This window comes from Protopterus annectens, chromosome 7.part0, assembly GCF_019279795.1.
Source record: "Protopterus annectens isolate FY-2018-M chromosome 7.part0, PAN1.0, whole genome shotgun sequence".
NCBI classification, from domain to species: Eukaryota; Metazoa; Chordata; order Ceratodontiformes; family Protopteridae; genus Protopterus; species Protopterus annectens.
The window spans coordinates 1,058,092,315-1,058,102,146 of NC_056739.1; the positions used below are offsets into that span (position 1 = coordinate 1,058,092,315).

The 9,832-nt window shown below is 52.9% G+C and overlaps 1 long non-coding RNA gene across 1 annotated transcript; it reads right to left on the reverse strand.

The window, feature by feature from the left end:
- Positions 1-1,175: 1,175 nt before the first annotated feature.
- LOC122805856 lies at positions 1,176-7,229 on the reverse strand. The gene is made up of 3 exons (XR_006365469.1): positions 7,062-7,229; positions 2,547-2,548; positions 1,176-1,189 (listed from the first exon to the last, which is right to left on the reverse strand). It is a non-coding gene; the product is annotated as an uncharacterized LOC122805856 (long non-coding RNA).
- Positions 7,230-9,832: the final 2,603 nt, after the last annotated feature.

Consider the following 9,832-nt stretch of genomic DNA (forward strand, 5'->3'; position numbering starts at 1 on the left):
TTGGACAGGCACTGTTCTGTGCTGCACATAGACTGCTCATAATACTGTGGACGAGCAATAGACACGTGTTCTGGTATTAATCTACACACTTATATACATTTCCTATACAGTTGGATGCCTGTGCTGGATGATGTGTTTGTGAGCACAGCAGCTGAATGTGTATCCGCCATGGCTTAGTGGAACTCACGTCTACTAGAGTGTGCAGGGTTGGAGGTTTGCAAACTGGCAGTGCAGATTATTTTGTTAATGGCCACAACAACAGCTGTTGGCTACAGAGTGACTAAGACACTATAGAACATTTGTAGGCAGGTATGCCCTTGTTTGCATGAAGCACAGCATTACTGACCTCTGGTTGCGGCATCTTGCACTCAGTTAGCCTCTACATTGCTTCACCAGTGTGGTACTTGCATACCGGCGGCCAAACAGGCTTACACCCACTTACTCCCGCATACACACACGCAATGTCCTGCATTTGGTTTACCTTTAAAACGGCGATCTCAAAAAGGTCGACCACGCTTCCATGAACTCCGAAATGCGAACGTCCCAAATATCGAAAACCACATGCGCCAACAGCTAAATCTCAAAGGGCTTCAGTGCCACTGCGGTGGCCCTCCTACTCCTCATGGCGTAGCCCCTTCAGCTCCCAGCGACGGCCGGGTATGGGCCCGACGCTCCAGCGTCATACATTTTCAGAGCTAGTTGATTCAGCAGGTGAGTTGTTACACACTCCTTAGCGGATTCCGACTTCCATGGCCACTGTCCTGCTGTCTATATCAACCAACACCTTTACTGGGGTCTGATGAGCGTCGGCATCGGGCGCCTTAACCCGGCATTCAGTTCATTCCACAGCACCAGTTCTGCATTCCATGCCCTACTCCAAGCCAGTGAGTCAGGCTTCTTACCCATTTAAAGTTTGAGAATAGGTTGAGATTGTTTCAGCCCAAAGACCTCTAATCATTCGCTTTACTAGATAAAACTGCATCCGCCAAGAGCCAGCTATCCTGAGGGAAACTTTGGAGGGAAACAGCTACTAGATGGTTCAATTAGTCTTTCGCCCCTATACCCAGGTCGGATGACCGATTTGCACGTCAGGACTGCTACAGACCTCCACCAGAGTTTCCTCTGGCTTCGCCCTGCCCAGGCATAGTTCACCATCTTTCAGGTCCCACCAAGTGCACTCACACTCTAGCTCCCCGACAGGCAGGTTAGACGGGCCGGCGGTGCACCCCCCCACACGGGGAGATCCCACCTCAGCCGGTGCGTGCCGGCCCTCACTTTCACTGCGCCATGGGGTCTCCTGCCCACCCTCGGACTCAGGCACCTGTTAGACTCCTTGGTCCGTGTTTCAAGATAGGACGGGTGGGTCACCGATGTCGCCATGGACCCTGGGCACCCAAGATGAGCCCGCCGGCCCAGCTGTGGGAACAAGTCAGGCCGCACTGAGGGCAGTCCAGCCCAGTCGACAGTCCCGCTGGGAGCCAGCGGCCCCCGCCGCGAGGGTGGGGGAGAGTGCGGCAGCGGTCATCTCCCACGACCCCGGGGCATGGCGAGGGCTGATGCTGTGGGCTGTAACACTCCTCTCTGGGGAGGGGAGCCACCTTACACTCGGCCATCCTGGCCGACCCAGAGCCAGTCGCGGTGCACCGTCTCAGAGGAAGTGTGCCCGACGGCGGCCAGTGCACCTAGGGACGGTCTCCCACCCCCCCAGAGGGGGAGGGGATCCACCTCACCCGGGTGACTGGCGCAGCCGCCGGGTTGAATCCTCCGGGTGGACCACGCGGACCCCACCCGTTTACCTCTGAACGATTTCATACCCTTTTGAACTCTCTCTTCAAAGTTCTTTTCAACTTTCCCTTACGGTACTTGTCCGCTATTGGTCTTGTGCCGGTGTTTAGCCTTAGATGGAGTTTACCACTTGCTTTGGGCTGCATTCACAAACAACCCGACTCTGGGAAGACCTGATCCTGACACGCCGGGGGCCACCACCAGCCTCACACCATCCACGGGCTGAGCCTCGATCACAAGGACTTGGGCCCCCTGGGTGGCACCGGGAATATGGACTTCTATACGCCACATTTCCCTGTGCCCGTTGCCCGGGTGGGAATTCGGTGCTGGGGTCTTCCCTCTTTATTCACCGTTAATGGGGGACTCCTGGTTAGTTTCTTTTCCTCCGCTTAGTAATATGCTTAAATTCGGCGGGTTGCCACGTCTGATCTGAGGTTGCGTTCTGAGCGGAGTCTCAGGGGGGTGGCGGGACAGCTGGGGCCTCAGGGGTGGGGAGGATGGACTGGCCATCCTCTCCCCCCTCCCTGGGAACCTCCGCAGGCCTGCTAACCCCACCGCCGGACTTCCAGGCGGTGGAGGAGGATGGCCGATGCAGGTACCCGTGACCATCATCGAGTGGAGAGGACTCCAGTGTGTGCCACCCCCGTGCGGCCCCGTGCGGCTGGAGTGGAAGCCACTGCTCCCCCTGCCAGGACAGTGCCCTCTCCCTCCCCCTGCCGCATGAGGAGCCAGCCGCCCCTGGGGCACGTGGCAGACCACACCGCTGGATCGGGCACACCCTCCGCCGCCATCCCCTCATATCATGTGGATGGCCACCCATGCCTCATGCCACGCAGATAGACCCCCTCCCTTCTGCTGCTGGGAGGTGAGGGGGGGTATGGACGCCAGCCCTTTGCCCTCACTCCCCCACCCCTCCCCCAGGATCTGGGGGCTCGGTCCCGCCAGCCTCCACTGGGGGGCTCGCAGAGAGACAGGAGTTGGAGAGGGGCACGGAGAGAGAGGCACGGGGGTCAAGGTGGCGGAGCGAGGAGAGGCCCTGGTACCTGGGGACGGCATCATCCCGGGACCCTCTGCATTAATGATCCTTCCGTAGGCTCATCTATGGAAACCTTGTTACGACTTTTACTTCCTCTAGATAGTCAAGTTTGATCGTCTTCTTGGCGCACCACCGGGGCCGTGACCGACTCCAGCGAGGCCGATCCGAGGACCTCACTAAACCATCCAATCGGTAGTAGTGACGGGCGGTGTGTACAAAGGGCAGGGACTTAATCAACGTGAGCTTATGACTTACTGGGAATTCCTCGTTCATGGGGAATAATTGCAATCTCCGGTCCCTATCATGAATGGGATTCAGCGGATTACCCGGACCTGTCGGCCAAGGGTAGACACATGCTGATCCATTCAGTGTAGCACGCGTGCAGCCCCGGACATCTAAGGGCATCACATACCTGTTATTGCTCAGTCTCGTGTGTCTGAAAGCCACTTGTCCCTCTAAGAAGTTGGAGACGCCCGCACGGGGCCACATAACTAGTTAGCATGGCAGAGTCTCGTTTGTTATCAGAATTAACCAGACAAATCGCTCCACCAACTAAGAACGGCCATGCACCACCACCCACAGAATTGAGAAAGAGCTATCAATCTGTCAATCCTGTCCGTGTCCGGGATGGGTGAGTTTTCCCGTGTTGAGTCAAATTAAGCCACAAGCTCCACTCCTGGTGGTGCCCTTCCGTCAATTCCTTTAACTTTCAGCTTTGCAACCATACTCCCACCAAAACCCAAAGACTTTGGTTTCCCAGAAGCTCCCTGGTGGGTCATGGGAATCACGCCACCAGATCGCTAGTCGGCATTGTTTATGGTCGGAACTACAATGGTATCTGATCATCTTCGAACCTCCGACTTTCATTCTTGATTAATGAAAACATTCTTGGCAAATGCTTTCACTTTCGTTCGTCTTGCACCGGTCCAAGAATTTCACCTCTAGTGGCACAATACGAATGCCCCTGGCCGTCCCTCTTAATCATGGCCCCAGTTCTGAAAACCAACAAAATAGAACTGGAGTCCTATTCCATTATTCCTAGCTGAAGTATTCAGGTGACCGGCCTGCTTTGAGCACTCTAATTTTTTCAAAGTAAATGCTTTGGACCCCTGGGACACTCAGTTAAGAGGATCGAGGGAGCACCGAGAGGCAGGGGCTGTGACAGGTGGTAGCTCACCTCGCGGCAGACCGCCAGCCTGATCCCAAAATCCAACTACGAGCTTTTTAATTGTAGCAACTTTAATATATACTATTGGAGCTGGAATTACCGTGGCTGCTGGCACCAGACTTGCCCTCCAATAGAGCCTCATTAAAGGATTTAAAGTGTACTCATTCCAATTACAGGGCCTTGAAAGAGTCCTGTATTATTTTTCATCACTACCTCCCCAAGTCAGGAGTGGGTAATTTGCTCGCCTGCTGCCTTCCTTGGATGAGGCAGCCATTTCTCAGGCTCCCTCTCTGGAATCAAACCTGATTCCCTGTTATCCATGGTCACCATGGTAGGCACAGATAGTAACATCGAAAATTGATAGGGCAGTCATTCGAATGTTGCATCACCGCCACAAGGGCATGCGATTGGCCCAAGTTTATCTAGAATCACCAAAGCTGCCTGGCCAAGACCAGGATTGGTTTTGGTCTGATAAATGCATGCATCCCCGGAGGTCAGCGCTCGTCAGCATGTATTAGCTCTAGAATTACCACAGTTATCCAAGTAACATTGGAGCGATCAAAGGAACCATAACTGATTTAATGAGCCATTTGCAGTTTCACTGTAGCATCCGTGTGCACTAATACTTGCATGGCTTAATGTTTGAGACAAGCATATGCTACTGGCAGGATCAACCAGATAGGAGCACCTTGGCGGGCGGGCAGAGAGCAGGGGCCGGAGCCCACTCCTCCACCCATGGGAAGGGTCCGGGGGTGCTGCTAGAGCCAGAGAATGAGGGAGAGAGCTCCCGGAGCTCCCGCACTCGGGTGGCACCCGCAGCAGCAGAGCAGCCTGGCGTGTGACAGGACCCCCACCCCTTGGCCCGGGCTCATCGGTCTCACCTCAACTTTGCTGCCGAGGGGCACGGAATGCCACCCATCCGCACCTCGCTTCTGGGGAGGAGAGGCTCGACCCGCCAGCCGTGACCCGCAGAGCCACACCGTGGGGGCCCTCCGCCAGAGGGAGTCGGTCGGCCCGATTGATCGGCGGACGGCGGGGAGAGCATTGCCGCGAGGGTGCCTGCCAGGAGGCATTCTCCCCAGGGCTGGGAACCAGACTCGTGCCGACCCACGGGATATCCCGTTGTCCCTTAACTCCTGGAGGCTGCCAAATCGTGCTGGATCGCGTGTACCCAGTGGACAACTGGGAGGACGGACCCGTGGGGTGTGACTGACCCCGCGGAACTCCGCTCAGCATGCCCCTTTCCCATCCAGTGGGGTTCTAGGGACTTTGTGATATTTTGGGGATGACATTGGGTTACAGCCAAAGTCAGACGCCTGCCCCTACCCGACAGGAGCTCTCGGGGTCCTGCGGACTCCCGCCGGTTGCTCCCTTGAGGACTTCCACCTGGAGGGGGTGGTTGGGACCCTCCCACCCAGCCGGGGTGAACCCTCCTAGGCCACTTTCTGCCTCTCTCCCCCTTCTGGACTTCTGTCCCGGAGGGGGCCAAGGTCTGGGCTCTCCTCAGCCTGGCAGGAGCTCTCCAAGCCCAGCTGATTTCAGACCCTCTCTCTCTTCCGGACTTCCATCCCAGAGGTGGGCCGAGGTCGGGGCACTCCTCACCCAGGCGGGAGCTCTCCCACCCCGGCCGATTTCATCCCCTCCCTCCCTTCCAGACTTCCATGGGGAGCGACCCCTCAGGGCTTCCACATTTACCACGGAGGGAGAGCTCTTCTCCCAGGTCAGATATCTCCTGGAGGCTGCCAGATTGTTCTGTGTCCCCTGTGCTCTCCGAGCCCCTCAGGGGGACCTCCCTCTGATCCCAGCTGGACCAGCGGAACTCCCTCAGCCGCGGAGGGGCAGATCCACTCTCATCGGGACTTGTGTGTCCCACTCCTTTCCGGTCCAGAGCTCCAAGGTCCCCATTTCCCCAGATCTCCTGGAGGCTGCCTGGCAGGGCCGTGTCCCCGTGCCCCTGGAGCCCCTCAGGGGGACCTCCCTCTGATCCTGGCCAGCCCCGCGGAACTCCCTCAGCCACGGAGGGGCAGATCCACTCTCATCGGGACTTGCGTGTCCCACTCCTTTCCGGTCCAGAGCTCCAAGGTCCCCATTTCCCCAGATCTCCTGGAGGCTGCCTGGCAGGGCCGTGTCCCCGTGCCCCTGGAGCCCCTCAGGGGGACCTCCCTCCGATCCCAGCCAGGCCCGCAGAACTCCCCTTGGCCATTGAGGGGCAGATCCCCTCTCATCGGGACTTCCGCGTCCCACCTCTTTCCCGTCCAAAGGGGTTCTGGGGGCATTGCGATATTTTGGGGATGCCGTCAGGTCCCGGCCGAGGTCGGACACCTTCCCCCTGCCTGGCAGGAGCTCTTGGGGTCCAGCGGTCTCCGCTGCTCACTCCCTTAAGGACTTCCACCTGGAGCGGAGGTGGTCGGGACCCTTTCACTCAGCAAGGACGCACCATCCCCAGCTGCTTTTCACCTCTCTCCCCCTTTCGGACTTCCGTCCCGGAGGGGGCCGTGGTCCGGACCCCCCTCACCCAGGCGGGAGCTCTCCCAGCCCGGCCGATTTCAGCCCCTCTCTCCCTTCCGGACTTCCATCCTGGAGGGGGATGTGGTCCGGAGCCCCCTCACCCAGGCGGGAGCTCTCCCAGCCCAGCTGATTTCAGACCTTCTCTCCCTTCCGGACTTCTGTCCCAGAGGGGGCCGTGGTCTGGACCCCCCTCACACAGGTGGCAGCTCTCCAAGCCCGGCCGATTTCAGACCCTCTCTCCCTTCTAGACTTCCATGGGGAGGGACCCTTCCAGGCTTTCACTTCTACCGGGGTGGGAGAGCTCTTCTCCCGGGTCAGATATCTCCTGGAGGCTGCCAAATCGTTCTGTGTCCCCTGTGTTCGCTGAGCCTCTCAGGGGGACCTCCCTCCAATCCTTCCCAGCCTCGTAGAACTCAGCTGGGCCACGAGGCCTCAGATGGTCAATCATCCAGGCTTTTGCAATGCCGGTTCTGCCCTTTGCCCTCCACGTAGGGGGTGAGGGGTCCACTCAACAAATGTGTAACATGTAGCATCAACCCCCCCACCTAGACAGGTGAAACATACAAACCACAGCCAAGGGAACGGGCTTGGCAGAATAAGCGGGGAAAGAAGACCCTGTTGAGCTTGACTCTAGTCTGGCACTGTGAAGAGACATGAGAGGTGTAGAATAAGTGGAAGGCCTCGGCCGCCAGTGAAATACCACTACTCTTATTGTTTTTTTCACTTACCTGGTGAGGCCCTTTGATGTCTTTGTTTCAAGATTAGACTTGTCAGTTCTCTCCCAGTGGTAGTATCCTGCCCGTAGTCTGGGAAGTAGTGGTGTGTTTCCCTTTATTGTGTGTCTGTATGTTTCATGAGTCTAGCTGGGGGGGGGGGGTTGATGCTACATGTTACACGTTTGTTGATTGGACACCTCACCCCTATTTGCACGGCCTGTGAACATATGTAATTTGTAACTGCTGTATCATATCCTAGCTATATACATGTGTATATTTACACACACACACACACACATATATATATATATATATATATATATATATATATATATATATATATATATATATATATATATCTACATTACTATATACAGATATATCTGTATATGTATGCATACATGTACATATTTATATTGCTGTACATATATATATATATATATATATATATATATATATATATATATATATATATATATAATGACATATGGGTGTATGGGTGGCTGCATATGTATATAACTATATGTGGGTATTTATATGTATTCTGTCTCTGTATGTATACATTTGTACTATGGAGAGGAAGAGGTATATCGACATGTAGCTATGGGTAGATATACATACACATACCTCTACATATATACATCTTTATCCGGTTATTCCGTTCTTTGCCATGTAGATTAGACTTTGCTGCAGTGGGACTCATAGCAGGTGTGGCTGCTTGTTGGGCGATGCCTCTGCCCAATGAACACTTTTGCTTACATCCCTGGGGCTGTCCATATAGACCCACTACAGCCAACACCTGCACACCTAGACCCATAACTAGCTACCCATAGTTCCCCCACCCACACCTCCTCTACAGCACTCATCCTTACTCTGGGTGCAGGTCGGGTCTGAACACACCAATACACGCTGCCCAGTCTCCACTTCACGGGACCGATCTCTTACGTTGTTTTGACCCATGGGTCATCAGGCTTTCCCACCCTTGTATTCCGGGTATGTACACACCCCACCCAGAAAGGTCATCGCACTGGCTTCTTCCCATAATATGACAATTTTTGGGGCATCCTGCAAGGGACGCTCCTGTCTGTGTTCCAAGATTAGATTTCATGGGTCCACTGTGCCCCCCCCCGGTTGTATCCTGCCTGTGGTCTGGGGAGCAGTGGACTATTTACATTGTTTGTGGGTTTGTGTGTATGTTTCCTCTGTCTGGCTGGGGGGGAGGTCATGCTACATGTTACATGATTCTTGCTTGGGCCCCTCACTTCCATTGGCATAGCCTGTGAACATATGTCATTCTTGTGTGCTGTTTCCTATCATAGCTATATATCTGTGTATATCTATGCGCACACACACACACATATATATATATATATATATATATATATATATATATATATATATATATATATATATATGTTTATGTCTGCATATATATATATATATATATATATATATATATATATATATATATATATATATATATATATATACATATTGCTGTATATATCTCTAAAACCATGTGGATGTATGGCATTAATTTCACTTATCTATTGCTGTGATGGCTTAGTGGTTAACTACTGTGACTACAGTGTACAGAGTCCTGGGTCTGAGTCTTGCAGAGGCAGTTTATTTTGTTGCTGGGCAGAACATGGGCTGTTGGATCCAGAGTGATTAGGCACTTTAAAGTGGTTGTAAGTGGGTTTGCATGATGGTAAGAACTGCTAACTTCCAGTTACAGTTTTTTACACTCAGTTAGCTTCTACTTTGCTTAATCTGTGTGGGCAATGCTTACCCCCATGCAAATGCACTTGCACATGCTTACCGCTGCTTATTTGTGCTTAGACCTGCTTACTTGTGCCTTATTCATTATGACACTAACACTTCACATGTGCATTTCATGCAGTACTCCAGTTCACATTTAAATCTTATTATGTAGGTTATACGGCAAAACGATATAAAATTATGTTCATATACAGATTTCCCATGGAAAATGTTTTGTGCTGTAGTGGGACTCGAACCAGGAATGCCTGTTTGTTAGGCAGATGCTCTAGCCACTCCACTACTCCACTATTGCTGTGCTGCTTCATTTGCATATATGTTCCTTGTTATCCTCTTCAGCCTTTTCAGCTGCTTTAACCATAGCTAAGCGATGGGCAAACCTGCGCACCTACGGTTAGCTGTACTCAGGGTTTTAAAAAAATAAATACAAGGGTTTCTTCATTTTATTTTAATGTACTGTTGCTGTTGAACACATGGGGACTGTTGTTGGAGATATGCAGACACCTATGAGCAGTTTCGCTCATTTATTTACACTTTCTATGTTCTACTTTGCATTGGTGTGTTTATTCCGAAAGCTCTGCTCTCAGACATGCCCCCTGCACTCGTCCATGCTCAGTGTAGGATTTGGAGCTCCGGCGGTGCAACTTCATTATTATGCATGGCACGCTGCCATCCTCCTCTTAAACTGCCACTTACGTGAAGGACTAGTTTAGTCCTGCAAGGCAGATTAGTGAATCCGGGGGGGGGGGTATCTTTCCATTTTCAGTGTAGCTAGACACAGAGACTGTGCTGAATAGCTTTCTGTATTGCCCTTAGGGTAAAATAATTATTAGTTTTGAA